This window comes from Rhineura floridana, chromosome 19 (genome assembly GCF_030035675.1).
Source record: "Rhineura floridana isolate rRhiFlo1 chromosome 19, rRhiFlo1.hap2, whole genome shotgun sequence".
Taxonomy (NCBI): domain Eukaryota; kingdom Metazoa; phylum Chordata; class Lepidosauria; order Squamata; family Rhineuridae; genus Rhineura; species Rhineura floridana.
Genome location: NC_084498.1, coordinates 18,221,575 through 18,240,175, shown reverse-complemented (window position 1 = coordinate 18,240,175; position 18,601 = coordinate 18,221,575). Strand labels below are relative to the sequence as shown.

General features: G+C 42.0%; 1 protein-coding gene and 1 pseudogene across 9 annotated transcripts in view; one reads left to right on the top strand and one right to left on the bottom strand.

Moving 5' to 3' along the window:
* The window catches only part of ARVCF (ARVCF delta catenin family member), a 576,381-nt gene that overhangs the window by 544,699 nt on the left and 13,081 nt on the right, over positions 1–18,601 (bottom strand). The window lies entirely within an intron of this gene.
* LOC133373619 (5S ribosomal RNA) lies at positions 6,433–6,548 on the top strand (annotated as a pseudogene).

The window sequence follows — 18,601 nt, the reverse complement described above, 5'->3', positions numbered from 1 at the left end:
AAGTCTGGCGGCTTTGGTCATGCTTCAAAGCACAATTTCATCTAGGAAGAATGGCTGGGCTTCTTTGACCAGGTGAGATTAGCAAGGGAGAGATTCTAGGAAATTCCTGTAAATCCTATACTTAATTCTCTGTCTTTACCAAAATGCTTGCTGTACTAGGTTTGTTTATTTATTAGAATTCTATCCCGCCCTTCCTCCCAGTGGGAGCCCAGGGCGGCAAACAAAAACACTTTACATCATAAAAACAGACTTTAAAATACATTAAAACAAAACAACTTTTTAAAAAAACTTTAAAATATTTTGTTTAAGTTTTAAAACATTAAAAAGCAATTGCAACAGTAGGTGCTGAAAAGATAGCAGAGATGGCGCCTGTCTAATATTTAAGGGGAGAGAATTCCACAGGGTAGGTGCCACCACACTAAAGGTCCGTTTCCTATGTTGTGCAGAACAGACCTCTTGATAAGATGGTATCTGCAGGAGGCCCTCACCTGCAGAGCGCAGTGATCGACTGGGTATGTAAGGGGTAAGACGGTCTTTCAGGTATTCTAGTTCCAAGCTGTATAGGAATTTGTACACCAAAACTAGAACCTTAAACTTTGTCCAGTAGCAAAGGGGCAGCCAGTGCAATTCTTTCAGCAGTGGGGTGACATGTTGGCGATACCCTGCCTCAGTGAGCAGTCTTGCTGCTGCATTTTGCACCAGCTGCAGCTTCCAGACCAACCTCAAGGTCAGCCCCACATAGAGCGCATTACAGTAATCCAGCTTGGAGGTTACCAGTACATGGACAACAGTGGTCAGGCTGTCCCTGTCCAGAAATGGCCACAGCTAGCTTACCAGCCGAACCTGGTAAAAGGCACTCCTAGCCACTGAGATCACCTGGGCCCCTAGTGACAGAGATGGATCCAGGAGCACCCCCAGTCTACAAACCTCCTCTTTCAGAGGGAGTACGACCCCATCCAAAGTAGGCAACTGACCAATTATCTGAACTCAGGAACCACCAACTCCACAGTGACAACCCACCGGGCATTGCCTGTGACTTGCGGCTGCTGCTGAGAAACAAAACAACTTTTTTAAAAGCTTTAAAAAAATATTTTTTAAAAGGTATAAAAACATATTAAAAAGCAATTTCAACACAGACGCAGACTGGGATAAGGTCTCTACTTAAAAGGCTTGTTTGTATTCTAAAGCAGGGATGGGGAATTTTTTTCAGTCTGAGGCCCAAATTGCCTACTGCGCAACCTTTCCCAGGGACCTCATGCCAGCGGTGGGTTGGGCCGGAGGCATAAGTGGCCACAGTGAGCAGCTAGCTAATGGGGCCAGAGCAATAAATGCCAATGTTACCTTTTGTACAGTAGGCAATACACCCTCAAACATCCCTGTCAATTTTCCAACCAGACAAGCAAGCAAAATTGTCAGAGTTCAAAGACTCATTTCAGCCAGGCATAAACATCGGAGGATATGAAACAGGGCTAGTGAGGGGTGTGGCTTGGGATGGGGTATGACCTGGGGAGAGTCCCAAGCACCCAAGGGAGGCCCTCAGGGCCCCATTTGGGCCCCAGGCCCAAGGTTTACCATTCCTGTTCTAAAGAAACATGCCAGTTATACAAATGCTAATGGAGCCAGAATACATTTTCTGGCACATGGACGTCCCAGAAACGTGCAATAGTGGAGATTTTATTTAAAATATTTCAATCCCACTTTTCCAAAATCAGTGCTCAAGATGGCTTGCTAAACCACACACACTCTAAAAGCAACTTTATGCAGCAGTCTTATCAGGTCCGTGACCATACAATAAAATTTATTTTGTATTGCATCACATTAATACAGCAGTCTTTAGGAAACCAATAAAATACAACATAAAACTTTTTTTGTAAAAAGCCACCACCCAATAAAACAAGGGGGAAAATGCCAACATTTACTGGGAGAGCTATAAAAATCATACCGCTAGAGGAGTTTCAGTGTTCAGCTTGCAAAATGTGCAACTCCATACTGACTTCTAGGGTTTGAAGTTTTGGTTCTCTCCCTTTCCCATGTTTCCAGTCTTCAGTTCTCCACATTTTTGCAGCAATTTGCTATTTTTTTAATTAAAAAGCCTCATGAAAATTCTTCAGCATTTTAGTGCTAATTTCTCCTAACAAACACATTTTTGTAGGCAGTTCTGAGTAATGTAAACATTTTTGCAGGCAACTTAAACTCCTAACATAATGCATTTTTATATGTCATTTTCACCGATATATTTGGTTTATCCATGTTTTCGCCCTAATGCATGCATTTTTGCAGACATTCTTTGGGTGGAGAACTGCATAACAAAATTCAGATACATGTGAAGGTTGGATGGCTGTGTATCAGATGTCATTGTTTTGGAAAGGGTGGATTTGATAAATTCAGCTTTAAATGAGAACCGAATCACATCTTTCCCACTAATCCTTTACTGGATACCCGCAGCGTACGTTTTAAGAAATGCCCCAACTCTCCTAATTGCCATGCCCCCTCCTAGTCTGGCTGTTTAATTTATTTAGATTTACAAAAAAGCACCAATAACCCCCTGCTTTTCAGTCCTAAAAAGAGTTCCCAAACTAGCTTAAAATAAAATACAAGTAGTTATACAATTAAAATCCAAAATCAAACACATAACTAAAAGCAAGTGCTGTGTTCTTCAGATCAGAAATATGTGTTTGGGTCAGGCCTTGAGTTGGTTCTTCTACAGAATTTCACTAGGTACAGCTTCGTCCACAGTGCTGTAATGATAGATGCTACATCTGGTGAAATTCTTTCCTTTATGAAGCTCGTTTAAAAAAGGTACTATCTTCTCAAAGTTCAATACACTTCCCCGCCACTGTTCTAAAGCGGTGAGCCCACTAGTTTCCCACAGCAAAGTGTTTCCACTGGCCTCCCCATGATGGGCAACAGGTTGATCTGCTGATCAGCTGCGAAATCTGTTTGAAGCTGAATTTTGAAAACGCACCTGAGCTGATCCCACCAGGTTTTACAGTGAACAGGGGTGGGGTTTGACTAGCGTTGTGTGCCCCTATTTTCAGAGAAGGCAGGTGAAGACGTACTGGAACCAGCAGAACAGTAAGTGTGTCTCTACCTTAAGTTGGCCCCTTAAGCAGAGGCTGGTACCTCAGGGCAAATGGGGCACTTGCACATTAACTTCACTGGGTTTACTCTGAGTGTCACTAGGGCTGGATACAACACAGGTTGTCCATCCTTGCCGTTGGATCAGGGGTAGGGAATGGGATCTGGCTGGAGGGTTGGATCCAGAACTGGTCCACCCTCCAGATGCCATTTTTTGACAGGTGGCTGGGGCCACCCAAACCAGTAGTTTCATATGTACCTCTAGATCAGGGATGAGGGGAACTTGTGACCCTCCAGATGCTGCAAGACTTATAGCTCCCATAAGTCCCTGTCAACATGGCCCAGTCAACATACCTTCAAAGATGTTAGAGCAGCCTTTCCCAACCAGTGTGCCTCCAGATGTTGTTGGACCACAATTCCCATCTTTCCTGACCATTGGCAATGCTGGCAGAGGCTGATGGGAGTTGTGGTCCAACAACATCTGGAGGCACACTGGTTGGGAAAGGCTGTGTTAGAGGGCAGTTCTGATCAAGGATAGGTGCCGTCTGTGTAATCAACTGGAACTTGAAATACTTTCCCATGTGTTTTTTACAGTAGATTTTATCAAGGAACCTACAATCTACCCCCTTAAGAGACAGTTTCCCGGTTGCTCTATGGTGACTCTGCTGAGTATTTTCCTGGGGGGGGGGGCAATATATTCATGATTGAACAGGTAGCAATGTTTCTGAATATAGAAATCTCTTAGACATTCAGTAACTGTTAGCTCTTAATCTTCACCTTTGCTCTTTTGGTTTTGTGATTGTGTATTTATGCAGTTATATGTTCTCTAATGGTTGGTTGACCACAATAAAGATGTTGTTGAACATGGCACATGGAGAGAGATTCTGGGAGTTGTGGTCTGGCAACGTCTGGACAGGGACAGAGGCTCTCCATCCCTGCCCTTAGGTCAGGGGTGGGGCAACTGGATGTGGTCAGTGACCTGGATCCAAAACTGGTCCACCCTCCAGAGACCACTTTTGACAGGTGGGTGGGGGCATCCTCTTGTTAATCACCTGTATCTTCATTTGCTAATGTCTGGGTTTGTGTTGGAATTGTCTACATCTGGATTGGAACTGTCTGTTTTTATGATGTTTTAAAGTGTTTTTAGTGCTTTCGCTTGCCACACTGAGCTCCAACTGGGAGGAATGGCAGGATATAAATCAAATAAATAAAAATAAATAAATCAGGATCTGCACATGCAGGCAAAGACTCTGTCTAAACTGGAGCAACCTTCTCACAGTGGCATCATTTAATAGGCCACCATCCTTCCTCAATATTCAAGAGGCAAACCAATCTCTCCAAAATAAAACATTTTGTTGTATAAATCAAAAGTAGCAAAGCACTTGGAGGGGGAGAGAAGAAGAGGCATAATTTTTGAGATCAATACAAAACATGCATTCCTGGTAGCAGTTATTATCCCGGCAGGCGTGTTATTGACTACGGTTATAATAGTCTCAACTTCAGCTGCCATCAATAGCTCACTTCTTGTGTCGTCATACTGTATTAAAGTAGAAGATGACTTTTTTTTTAATGAAGTTATACCAGCATGACAAGACAGGAAGCAGACTACTGCCAGTTTTGAGAGATTCATCTTCAATACTCCACTTGACATTATTTTCTCAATGTAAAGTCACATATTGTACTCATCCAGCCAAAGGGAGAAAACTTACAACTGAAACACAGCAGAAAGCTTTTAAATTTATGACCCTTATCTACAGGGAAATTATTTTAACACCTATCTACGTGCATATTACTGACATACCAGCAAAACGTGGCCCGGAACAGATTTATTCAGTGACAATAAATCAAGAATGGGTAGAGTCAGTCCACATAAGCCTTCAAGACCCCAAATTCACTGGGTACAGGAATGGGCAACTCTCAGTTAAGTGTACAAATCCAGAGATCTCTGGTTCCCATTTGATGGGGGATCAAGCCAGTATAGATGTAATACAGAAATGGGGAACCTATGGCCCTAAGATGTTGTTGGACTCCTACAACATTCAGCATGGTCAATGGTTGGGCTTTCAGCCCTAGACAGCATGGCCAATAGGCAGGGGTGATGGGAGCTGTGGTCCAGCAACATCTGAAGAGCCACAGGTTTCCCACCTTCCTGTAATATGTTCCCATGTGCAGAAAGACAACCAGGTTCAAGACCAATCAATATGGCCTCAATAACTTGATAGAACTTCATGGCATTGATCAACACACTGGCTTGGTTCACATATAATGCTCCTACTACGGCTCCTTTTATATCAACCAGGTAAACCATGGTTTACCTGCAAACCAGAACTGGAAACCATGGTTGGAATTAGGTTCCCAGTGTCTAGAGAAATCATGATTTGCATCATGGTTAGGATGCAACAGAAAACTGGGTTGCCATGAGACAGAAATCAGAGAGGAATTGGTGGGAGGGAGGCAGCACATGAGACCAAGACATGGACAGACAAGTATGGATGGTGGGTCAGAGGATACAGCAAATCAAGTGGATCCAAGAGGTGTTCTTGAAGAGACAGGTCTTAAACCAAAGCAGGGGTGGAGAATCTATGGCCCTCCAGATGCTGTTGCACTCCACCTTCTATCATCCCTGACCATTGGCACTATTATGAGAGTTGGTCCAACAGCATCTGGAGGGCCACAGGTTCCCCAGCTCTGACCTAAAGGAAAAGAGCATTGGAACCTGCCAGGCCTCTATCGGGATGGTAATCTGAAGAACGGGCATCACAACCAAAAAGGCCCCACAGAACTCCATTGCGGAGGATGGTGGACGTGGGGCAAGACCTCCAATGCTGGATAGGGCATACAAAAGGATATATATGGGGGCAGGCCATTTATCAGGTCAAAGGACCAGAAAATAAGATACAATCCCAGATAAATAGTGAACACGGGAATGTCTCTCTCTTTCTCAGTTAGAAGCCTTGGCCCAGACAACTGTGATTGCTTAATGTGACAGAAGTGCACACCACACACGCTCAGTGGCACTGTCTTTTTTAAAAAAAAAAATTAGCATACTCCAGCACTTTCAAAGCAGATTTTGCACATGAGCCCAGAAGATGCAGCTTCTGAGAGATTACTTCTCTTACGTGGGACCTGTGCATTCACAGCTACACAGGATTTGTTAGCTTGCGGCGAGACTTCCATGTGCTTCCTTGGTTTTTGTAAGAAACAAATTAAACCATCATGAGAACTCATCCCAAGATCCATGCAAAGCTAAGGAAAGAATCAAGGGAGAATGATCCCAGCAACTGCTACCTACTTCTCTTATGAATGGGGGAGAAATTCTGTTCAGTTCAGATTTTAATGCGAATCTACCTAATTTGCTACAGCCATACTACCCTGAACACGCCTGAACTCGTCTGATCTCAGAAGATAAGCAGGGTCAGGCCTGGTTAGTACTTGGATAGACCTCCTGGGAATACTGAGTGCTGTAGGCTTAGAGGAAGGCAATGGTAAACCACCTCTGAATTCCTCTTATCATGAAAACCCTATGAATATATATATATACACATATATAAAGATTAATAGGGTCGCCATAAGTCATAATCGACTTGAAGGCATATAACAAACCTAATTTGCATTTTCCAAAAACAATATGCAAACCAAGAAAGAGCTATCCTTCGAAACTCTCCCTGCTCCATGTTTTGTGATGCAGTTCTCCAACCCAATGTCTACAAAAATGCATCTATCAGACAAAAGTGTACATAACAATGTGTCTATTGGTGAAAAATAATATAATAAATGCATTCTATTAGGGAAAACTGGCAAAAGCATGCATAACAGGCAAAGTTGCATACAAAAATGTTATTTTAGGAGGAATTTTCACTAAAATGCTGATGTATCTTCTGAGGATCTTTTTTAAAAAGTCACAAAAATGAGCAAAAAGAGAAACTGAAATTGACAGATTTGTCTGTCCCCTCATCCACTTCATACTTCAAACACCAAGGATTAGGGGAAACCCCTTTCAACATCCCGCCAAGTATTTAATCAATCTGAATACTCAAAGCAGCATTTCTTGTAAAAAAAATATCTCTAAATGAACACACTCACCTGCGTGACAAGTCACCATTTATCCAATGGCAGCAGACACTGCCACTTAATCACACTGCGCTTTAAATCCACCCGCCATAATGATAATCTAATTATAATCTACATGAGCTGCTTTAGTGCTGTCTAGGATGAGATTAATTCTGCAGACCCAAACTCAGCGGCAACATAAAATAAAAGGCTAGGGAATCCAGGAGTGGAGGAAAGAGGCACGTTATCACTGCATAACCTGGATTAAAACAGGGATTGTGTACTATATAATTAGCATGGACCATGGAGAAATTATACTGATAGGCTTTCAAGTCATGTATAACTGAAATTACACTGCCATAACAACTGACGAACAGACTATTAAAACATTCTTTTGCTAGAGAGAGAGGCATTGGTTTTTGCTCACTTGTTTAACAGCGCAACAAATATAAATTATGCAGAAGCATTATTATTGCAGCCATAGGGGAATGTATCCTGCGTTCCCCCTCCCCTTTGTCGCACAAAGAGCTGCTTTCATCGTATCCTTATGGTGACATGAACAGAGAGAGAGAGAAAAAAAACAAGAACATGCTTTTAGACACCCTGAAACCTCAAAGGGTTTCAAAGCTAATCGCTAGAACCTTTGTAACCTTTCGCCAAACCAAACCCGGGGCTGTTTTTAAGGCAAGGATTATCCTTCATAGGTTTTCTTTCCCTGCTGTCTCAAAAAAGGCATTCAGTCTCTAACTGCTGCTGCAGAATGATTGAATATATAACACTGGCCAGCTTTCCACTAATGGCCTTCCAATTAGGAGGCTTGTGATGTTCCTATATTAATGTATATATGGTAAGTGTTGTTGTTTTAGAAGATACATGGTAAGTGGAGTGAAAGAGGGGGAGTGAATGGGCAGTAGAATGCGAGATGATTGGCTGAGTGTTTAAAATGGCTGAATGTATAAAAGGAAGAGTGAGAGTGGAATCGGGGGGGGGGGGAGAAGAGAAAGAGTGGATTGCTTGGTGGGGTTTGAGAGAGTTGTTTGCCAGGAGAGAGTGAAGAAGGAGGGGGGTGGAGTTTGGATTAGTATTGAGTAAAACCATATGCTTATGTGCCTTAAGAAGAAATCTTGTTACTCTTGTTAGCTTTGTTATCTGTAATAAATACTTAATTTGGTTTACCAAAGGCCTGATCCTTGGCTGGGGTTTCACAGACCAGAAGGGAGGGTAAGGTAATGACCAAGGCTGAAGGGGAACTGTAACAAATGGTGGCAGCGGTGAAGAGAATAACAATACCAGTATTCAGAGTCTCTGGGAATACTAGTATTGGGACGTTACTGGTGGTTGCCTAGCAGGGGGATCTGTTGAGATCTGTGCTAGAGTGGATAGGTAAACCATAAGAGAGTGCGGTCCGGACTGGTGGAGTCCCTGGTGGTGCCTAGAGACAGGCAGTAACCACGAGCAGGTAGGAACCTGACAGGGAGAGCCAGGGAAGGACGCCTCACAAGGCTCACAATGGATTTGATCTGAAATGTGTGGGGGTTTTCTTCTGGGTATCTGTGTTTGAAACCACAAGCCAGATCTCAATATGCTTTGCATATTTATTTGCCATTCATATTAGCCTCATGTTTAAAATAGACTAACTGATGCTCACTTCTCTTAAAAACAACAAAAGAATTTTTGTTTTAATGCTCAGGGGCTCAAATGTGGACAGTATCAGTCTTCCTCTACTCCACCCCACATAGTTTTGGTAGAGTACTGACTATACCATATTTCATTTACAAAGCCTTTTTTATTTCTTAAAGATTTAGAAAAAGCCACTAGGTGCAGCAGTTACAACTAGAAGTACCATAGTGAAGAGGCAGTATACCCCCATATCATCTTCAGCCCTTGCCTGTGAGATTCACAGCTGCAGAAATGAGGAACCTGTGGTGCTGTATGTTGCTGTCCCAGCCAGCATGGCGACTGTTCAGGTATAATGAGAGCTGTAGTCCAACAACATCTACAGGACTGCAGGTTGCAAGTCCCTGCTGAAGAGTGAGAGCACAGGGTTACATACGCTGAACTATCAAGAAAGTTGGTACGTTGTTGCACGGTGAAAACAAAGGTGTCTTGTCACGCTGTAAAGCAGGGATGGAGAACCTGTGGCCCTGCAGATGTTGTCAGACTACAGTTTGCACCATTGGCCGTGCCAGCTGGAATTGATAGGAGTTAGAGTCCAGCAACATCTGCAGGGCCACAGATCCCCCACCTTTATCAATGGTAAGCTGCCTTATACCAAGTCAGGCCATTGGTCCATCTAGCTCAGTATTATCTACACTGACCGGCAATGGCTCTCCATGATTCCATTGGGAGCCCTACCTAAAGATGCCGAGAATTCAATCTGGGACCTTCTGATGCTCTGCCACTGAGCTATGGCCCTTCCCTGAGAACATAGGAAACTGCATTATTTATTATTTATTTATTTAATTTCATTTATAAACCGCCCATAGCCAATGGCTCCCTGGGCGGTGTACAACATACAATAATACAATAAATCAACAAAAATCACTAGACATAAAATACAGATACATAATAACACTAAACAGTATTGAGATAACTAAAACATTAAAACATTAAAATATATAAAATGCATTAAAATGCCTGGGAGAATAGGAAGGTTTTAGCCTGGCACCGAAAGGATAACAACGTAGGGGGATCCCTACGTAACATCCTTGGGGGATTCAGGCTAGCCACTGTTAGAGGCAAAATGCAGGGTTAGATAAACCTTTGAGCTGATCCAGTAAGGCATGTTTTAATGTTCAGGTCCTCACAAGTGCAGAAATGCTTCTGAAGGTGACAGATTAGGTAGGCGGGACTTGCAACAAAAGGTTGTAATGTATTCTCGCCTCTTAATCGGAACTCCAGCCAATCAGCCAGCCATGCCTTCCTCCAGCAGACCATTCCATTCCCCACCCCAGGTTCCAAGTTTTATTTTCCAGCGTTCTAACTATCAACACTATGTGGTTACTGAGCATGCTCAGCCCACATTGAGCTGTATTTGCACTCTTAACAGGGTTTTTTTGCAAATGTTTTCCTGTGCTTATGCAAGCCTCACACAGTTCCCCCAAGATAGAGATGATAATAACACCCTCTTCTTTCTCAGTGGCCCTTGTTTTTGGTTCAGTTTCAGCCAACACTCACCACCTGAGTTTACCATTAGAGGGTGTGAATATTTATCGTCATCAATTATTATATATTTTGAAAAGTTGTTTGTTCGCTATGCATTTGGACACCTCGTTAAGACAACGTGGCCAAATTTTGCACGATGCTTCCTGAGATCAAGGAGCAGGTTTTCATCTATTTCTAGATACAATTGGACACCATTTTAAATCAAGACGACAGAACAAACCTTTCACAACTGTTCTGATTTCTTTTTGTTTCTTAAGATTCCTAAGCTATGCTGGAAACTAGATACTAGTTAATTATGTCTTGCTCACACACGGGCCCATCACATTCCCAGAGCTTGGTATTACAATAAAAACCTCTGTTTTGTTAATCACAATTACGTGCACATATATATATATATATATACACACACACACACCTTACTCCAAAAGTATTCTAGTTGGTTTACAAAATAACAAGTCTGCATTTCTTTCTTTAAAGAGACAGAGCGCCGTTTAAGAGCAAGTGTGGTGTTGTAACTGGAGTGCTGGACTAGACCCGGAAGACCAGAGTTCAACCCCCCAACCAGCCATGAAGTTCACTGGGTGATCTTGGACCAGTCATGGTCTCCAAACTGAGCCTACCTCACAGGGTTGTTCTGAGAATAAAATGAAGAGGGGGGGAACTATGCATGCCACTTTGAGCTCCTTGGAGGAAAGATGGGATCTAGGTGTAATAAATAAATGCCTTTCATCCATACAGGCTGCAGCCATGGCTAGAAAGGCCTTCTTATGCCCTCCACCACTGATCTGACCACTTGCCTCAACAGTAGTATCAGAAAAGTCTCTCTTGACCTTCAAAAGGGGGGAAGCCAATACCAACTGCATATGCACTGGTATGCTTGGCTCATTTAAGGCAGGGGACAACTCCCATCAACCCCAACCAGCATGGCCAATGGGCCAGGGATGAGGGAACTTGTTCAACAACATCTGGAGGGCCAAAGGTTCCTCACACCAGGATTAGGTCCTCTACAATTCCCCTGGGGAATTTATGGGTTGAGATTCAACACAAGGTTTAAGGATCCATTCTTGGATCCATTTCAAAGTTGTGTTACTTCCCCTCCTAACAAAACAGACAGTAACAAGCAGCACATTTTAAGAGCACCAGCTGCAAATTCTGGAATCTTATAATTACTGTTGTGTAACCAAAGAGTGGGAATTGATTTGTGCATTTGGCATTTAATATCTAATATGCAGAGCCAGCAAGTTAGTAGCAACAATCACAGTACGTACAACTCATCTGCTCACCCCGGCATTCCTTGAGGGGTGGCCCAGCTACGTTCACATATTAAATCTGATCTACTGGTCTGCAGTGTATTTTGCACTTGTCTTACAAATACCATTTCACTGTCGATTTCATGCTGTCCACCAGCATGACAACTTTCCTTAATGTTGAGGATATAGAAATTTTTGCAAAAAGAAAAAAGTAAACTCAGCAGTCTGAGCCAGTGACAGAGCCGTGGAACAACTTGTGACCCAATGAAGGCTGTTCTGTTAGGGCAAACGAGGCACTGCCCCACCAGCCTGCCTTCTTACTTACAAACCAGTCCAGGGAGTGGTAGAACTACCTGTCAGCTTCCTCCTCCTTAAGATCAGGGTTGCCCTTGAAGAACTTGGCAGGGAGGAGGATGGAAGCAACACTAGAATTATTTAGTCCTGCTTGTCATTGGCTCTGGCTCCACCTACTGTTGGCCTCCCTGCCTTCTGCCCTACCAGTCCAAACAGGCCCCAGCCGCTACTTTTTTTTTTTTACAATATTTTTTATTCAAATTTTCATAAAACATACAAAACAAAATCATAAAACATTCAAAGACAAAAAACAAAACAAAACAAAAATGATTAAACAAAAAAATAAAATGTTGACTTCCCATTTGTCGCAGATCAAATCAGTTGTAGGTCTACAATATATAACAATCCTGTCTCTTAAATTATATTATAAAATCACTTTCCTCCAGTAGTTATCTTAATTAATCATCAGATCTCATAAACATTACTTTATTCTTTCCACAAAAAGTCAAAGAGAGGTTTCAATTCTTTAAGAAATATATCTATCAATTTTTCTCCAAATAAACATGTCGATTAATCCATCTCGTTAATAATAATAATCTTATTGTCATAACCATAGTCCAAATAAACATATCGATTAATCCATCTCATCAAAATCTGTTAGGTCCAATAATTTCAATAGCCATTATTCCATTATCCATATTAATTCCATCTTCCATCTTCAATAGTCCTGTTAAGTCCAGTAATTTCAGTGTCCAATCTTCCATTATCAGTATTCCATAATAATCTTGCTGTCATAGCCATAGTCATATAATAAGAGTCTGATGGGAATTTCCTCTATCCCAAATATTTTCTTGCCATCAATTCTGAATAAGTTGCTGAAATATTGTTGTAAAGTCATATCTGTGTTCTTCTTTTTTACAAAATGCACTGGCTCATCTCTTGAGAGTTTTTCCATTGTCACATGGCTGCAGTTAATTCCATAGATTTTCTCTATATCAAGCTCCATCACATCATTCCAGTCCAGAAGATTATCCAAGCCATTGATAACTTTATCTCTAATATCTTCATTAATTTCTTCAGAGATAACGTTAAATTCCAAACGGTAGATTTTATTTCTAATATCCATAAACTCCAGATCTTTTTCCAATTCCACATTTGTTCCAATCCCCAAGGCTTGCATCTTCCCTTTATTTTTTCTTTTCTCATCTCTGATCTCATTCTCCTCTCTCACAGGATCCCCTATTTCTTTAAGCTCCTGCGTCATTTTACTCAGTTCAATTTTCAGCTCCTTACTGCCCTGTCGCAGGGTTTGTTTCGTTATCTCAATCTCATCCATTATTTTCTGAAACATAATTACTTCCAGATTCTCAGCCACTTTCTTGATTGCCATTTTTAAAACCACGAAAACAAAGCAAAACAAAAATAAAAAAGAACCACTTCTTATTTCAGCAACAATTGGGTTAATATTCCAGGCTTGATGACATCACAGTATAAACAGAGCAGCCTGCCTTATCTCTCTATGTTCAAGAACACAAAACAAATTTAGTTCCCAGCATCAAAACAGTTAGTGGCGTCGTGAAGAAGCAAATTCATCAAAATAAAATAGACCAAAAAGAGAATAGTCCCAGACAATATAATGTTCCTCGGAATAGAAATCCCTCTTCTGTTTATATCTTTAGAATGCACTTCCAGGACAGCTTTTTGCAATAGAAACAGAGATAAGCTGTTAATTTCGTGAATAACAGAGAAGAGTTATAGCTCACCCAGAAGTTCTTTAAAGCTGATTCATTTGACAAATCTCTTTTTGCTGCAACAATTTAAACCAAGTAAAAAAAAGAATAGAAAGAAGGGTGCTTGCCTGTTAGTCCGTTTTCTCTTTGAAGAAAAGATAAACGTATCGCATTAATCAGATAGAGCTTGTTTGGAAGTCCGTGCGGCATTGCTGGCTAGACCTTTTCTCCTAAATTAATGAAATCCAGTCCTCCCAACAAAAACAGGCTTTTGAGGTTGATCTCTACGTTTCTCCCTGCCCGGGAGAAATTTCATCAGTCAAAAAAAAAAAGTTCTGACTGATTTATATCTGAATAAGCTTCTTTTGAGGCGGGAGCCCATCTCAAAAGCAGGCACAAGCGAAGTCACCCTTCCCGGAAGTCCGCCCCAGCCACTACTTTTGAGACCTTGAGGGAGCACCTCTCCTTGTTATCAGCTGACCAGGCCCAGGAATCAGCTGGGGGCCCTCTTCTGTGTCCCAGTGATGGGTGTGGCTTGCTGTGCAGTGAACACAGAACAGGGGCTTCTCAGTAGCATCTCCAGCTTTCAAGCTGTCTCCCCCTAGAGGCCTGGCTGGCCACCACATTATTGGGTTTCTGAAGCCAGGTTCAGACCCATTTGTTCGTGCAGACCTTTAGTGGAATCTGAATGACCAGGCTGTCAAAGATCTTGTTGCTATCAAGAATTTCTGCTGCATTTATTGTATGTAATGAGTTTTACAACTACTGATTTCTGTGGGGTTTATGATCTTAATGGTGTTTCATTGATTTGTTCTTTTTCATAAGCCACCCTGAAATCTCCAGGTGATGAGGGGTGCCTTAAGAGTTCAGCAGATATGAGATGCTCTTGAGCAATAATTATAAGCCATGGTTTATTTGAACAATACAATTGAATCAGACCTCTTGGTTAAATTTTGCATTCCAGGATACTAAATTTGAGTGCAATAGGATGTGCACATCAGCTTCCAAAAACCAGTCAAATTGATTTTAAGTAGTAGCTTGGTGCATGAATTATTTTTAGAGTAATACCACAAATGTTCCAAGTATGCATAGACAATTGGATGCCGCACACTGGTATGAACATGAATTAAGAGCACTTTCAGACGTATCTATAAACAGTACTAGATCCTGTCTCTCCCCACCCCCACCCCCATTTGTGTGACAAACCCAGCTTCAGCTCCAGGAGAGCACATCCCCAACTGGCTAACAGCTGCAGTTCTTTCTTCCTCATCCTCAGAGTGGATTACAGCAACAGGATTACACCTTTTAAAAGAGTTGCATGAATTTACATGAGTTTTAGCTGTTCTTTTGGCACCTTATTTTTCATATTACACTTTATTAGTTATTAAAAGATCCTCCGTGGCACAGAGTGGTAAGCGGCAGTAACGCAGCCGAAGCTCTGCTCACGGCCAGAGTTCGATTCCAACGGAAGGAGGAAGTCGAATCTCCGGTAAAAGAGGTAAAGGTCCACTCAGCCTTCCATCCATCCATGGTCGGTAAAATGAGTACTCGGCCTATGCTGGGGGGTACAGAAAGGCCGGGGAAGGAACTGGCAAACCCAGCCCATATATATGGTCTGCCTTGTAAACGTCACAAGACGTCACCCTAAGAGTCGGAAACGACTCGCACTACAAGTGCAGGGACACCTTTACCTTTAGCTATTAACAAGAATAACCCATTTTGTAATATGCCATAAAAGGAAAGGGAGGGATATAGTCTGATCCTGACATGAGACAGTTTCCTCCTACATTTCAGAATCATTGGGAATCTCCTGGAGCAAGAGAGACAATGCATGATATTAGGGGAAATTCCTCTGCAAAAAAATGTGTGTATTGGGCAAAATTACACAAAAAGCAGTGTATATTAGGAGAAATTTGCACTAAAATGCTGACAAGCTTTCATGAAGACTTTTTTTTTTAATTGCAAAGTGATGTGGAGAACCAGGGCTGTGGAGTCAGAGTCGGAGTCATGGAGTCGAAAGCAATTTTGGGTGGAGTCGGAAGCAATTTTGGGTGGAGTCGGAGTTGGTAGGAGTGTACTGACTCCGCTGTCAAAGTAAAATTAATATTTTAATATTAATATTAATTTATTAATATATATTCGCTATTTATGAAGGAGTCAGAGACAATAGAAAAATTAATATACATTTGCCATTTATGAAGGAGTCGGAGTTGGAGTTGGACAGTAGAAAAACAGAGGAGTCGGAGTTGAAGGTTTGTCATACCGATCTCCACAGCCCTGTGGAGAACTGAATTTAAGATTGGAAAAATGAACTAAGAGAACCATACTTGACAGATTTGCCCATCCCTAATGGATACATAATCTGATCATGACCCAAAACAGTCTCCTATGTTTCTACGGTTCAGGATCACTGGAATCCTCCTGTAGCAAATGAGAAGAGCAAAGTCTTCAGCACTGCAAGGAGAGGAGGAAGTCAACACCTTGACAGCCCCTTTGCAAGGCAGGCACCAGTTTTCAAAAGGAGGCTGCGTTGCCTTATTTCTCATGTGAAGAGGCTGTGCAAGCATATCAGTCCTAGGGCCCAAGTCTGCTAGACCTTTTTAAAAAGCTCTATGGGGCTTAGGACTGTAGAGTAAAGCTGAAAGGAAGCAGCTCTCCAGATGGTGCGAGACTGCAGCCTCCGTCAGCCCCAGCCAACATAGTCAGTGGTTAGAGGTGATGCATACTGTAGTCCAACAGCACCCAGAGGGCTACAGGTTACCCATCCCTGCTGTTAAAGCCAATCGCCACTAAATTACTGCAGTGCTTACATTTCTCATCTTATGCTCCCTCACTGCTGACATGAAACCCTTCTTCCTCCAGCAGCTCATCTCTTGCAAACCTTATCGCGCGGCTCTTCCTAGCCAATCACAGTGCTTATGAGGAAGGAAATGAAGTAACAAGCATCTAATAACACTAAAGAGAAAGAAAGAAAGACAGCATGAAAGTAAGATTCAAAGAAGGTAGGAGAGATAAGGCAGCCTTGAATGAGGCATTCACCTTCAAAAATACTAGATTCACAAAACGTTGTAGACTTTATTGGCACTTCCAGCCTAAAAAATGAACAGGTTCTTCCATTTTAACTTCTATTCAAGGTATACAGAGTTTTCATCAGAGAAATAAAGGGTCTAAGCAACTGTACTCACAGAAAATCATAGCTAATGACGGCTTTCAATTCTTACTGGAAGTTCAGACTGTTCATCACTCCAGAATTTCCCCCTCTCTATGGTTAAACATCCAAAAAAGAATACATTACTGTTCTGCTAAGGGATGGGGAGGGGGGATTTTGTTAAGTCTGCATTTCTAAGTGACCCAATCTAATTAGCTTCTCCCAGAATAACACACAATTGCAATGTAATTATCCTTCAGATTTTGCACTTTTCCAAGTTCTGTGATAAGTTCTTGGCCTCAAAACAGCAGCAAAATGCACACACAATTGTTTTTTAGGAAAAATGCGCTTAGAAATATTTACACCGAAAGAAAAAGCATTTTTAAATAAGAAATGTCATACTTTTTATTTTTTAAAAAATCACAGATTAAGGCAGAAGTGAGAGAAACAGATTTATGAATGAATGCACGTGAAACTGACATGGATCAAAAACAGAGTACTCCATCCATCCTTGGTTCCACTCTGAGTTCCTCTCTAGAAGAAATGCAGGACACAAGGTGAATAATGAAAATCTGTGACTTTTTTTTTTAATTAAAAGTCCTGACAGCTCTGAACATTGTCAAGTGTAGGTGAAGTAGAATTCAGGTGGGAGGGGGGAGGTAGGCAAAAAAAAATGACAGAAACATGGGACGGGGAGGGGGGAGAAGACTACGTTTGGAGAACTCTCCAGCCCAAGAAACCACAGCAGGAAGGAGGATGAAGACAAAGCCAGAATTAGTTGGCTCTGCCTACTACTGGCTTTGGCTCTGCCTGTCATTGGCTCTTCCTACTGTTTGGGCTCCCTGCCTTCCGCCCCACCACTCCCAATGAGCACCAGACGCCACAGCACTCAAGCCGCATGCAGGGGTGGCCTAAGACATTATACAACCTAAGGCAAAGAACCAAGATGGTACAACCTCACTATCCCACATGTAGAAGCTGACCTGACTGGCAGCTGAATCTTGCTTCAACAGTGGGGAATGAACAGCATCCCCCATTACACCTGAGGCATCAGGTCAGATTTGGGAGCTCAGTTGAGACCATGCGGCTACAGAAGGAAATGGCTGGGGGCTGAGGAGGAACCAGGAATTGCTACTGTCCCTGTGGCCTCATGTAAATAAAAAAAACACAGGCCGGGGTAGTGAAATAACCAGTTACAACAGAGATTACGATAAGTGTTATTGTACTATGCTTCAGTTCAAGTTTTTTTCCTCCCTTTCATAGCTATAAATGGGATTTCTTTACAGCATCCATGTCCATGATTTATATCCCTGCAATAAAATATTAAGAGCAGCAAATTATAGATCCGATGGTGCAACTGCTCTAACGAGTTCTCCGACAGATTCCCCCCCCCCGTTTCCAAAGCTTATACACTTTTCCAAAGGCATTTGCAAATGCTCTTACAAATTTCACTGAAGAAAATGCACCAGCTCAGATTCCCATAACTGCGACATGTTTGCATACATGTGATCTCCTAAATAAGATGTCAAGAGGTGTTTTGTTTTAAGTGCAGTTATGACAGTATGTAGAGCAAGTACACACAGAAAAAGAAAGGAAGAATTTGGTGGTGCCAGAAAGCTATTCCACATGTGAGCACACACGCAACACAGAGTTAGCAAAGTATCTTTGTGCCAGCCCTTCCAACAAAGAACCAACTGCATTTTTGAACCCTTTGCGGGAGATTTTGAATGACTAAGTGGAAGCCAACAGCATCTGATACTTTCAACTTGCAACAAACTAACTCTAACTGGACTAGTTATTTACATTGGCAGTATCTACTGGATGAGGAACTCGCATTTTTTTGTTTTTAAAAAAGGAACATTATATGGATAAGAATCAACTTCAGG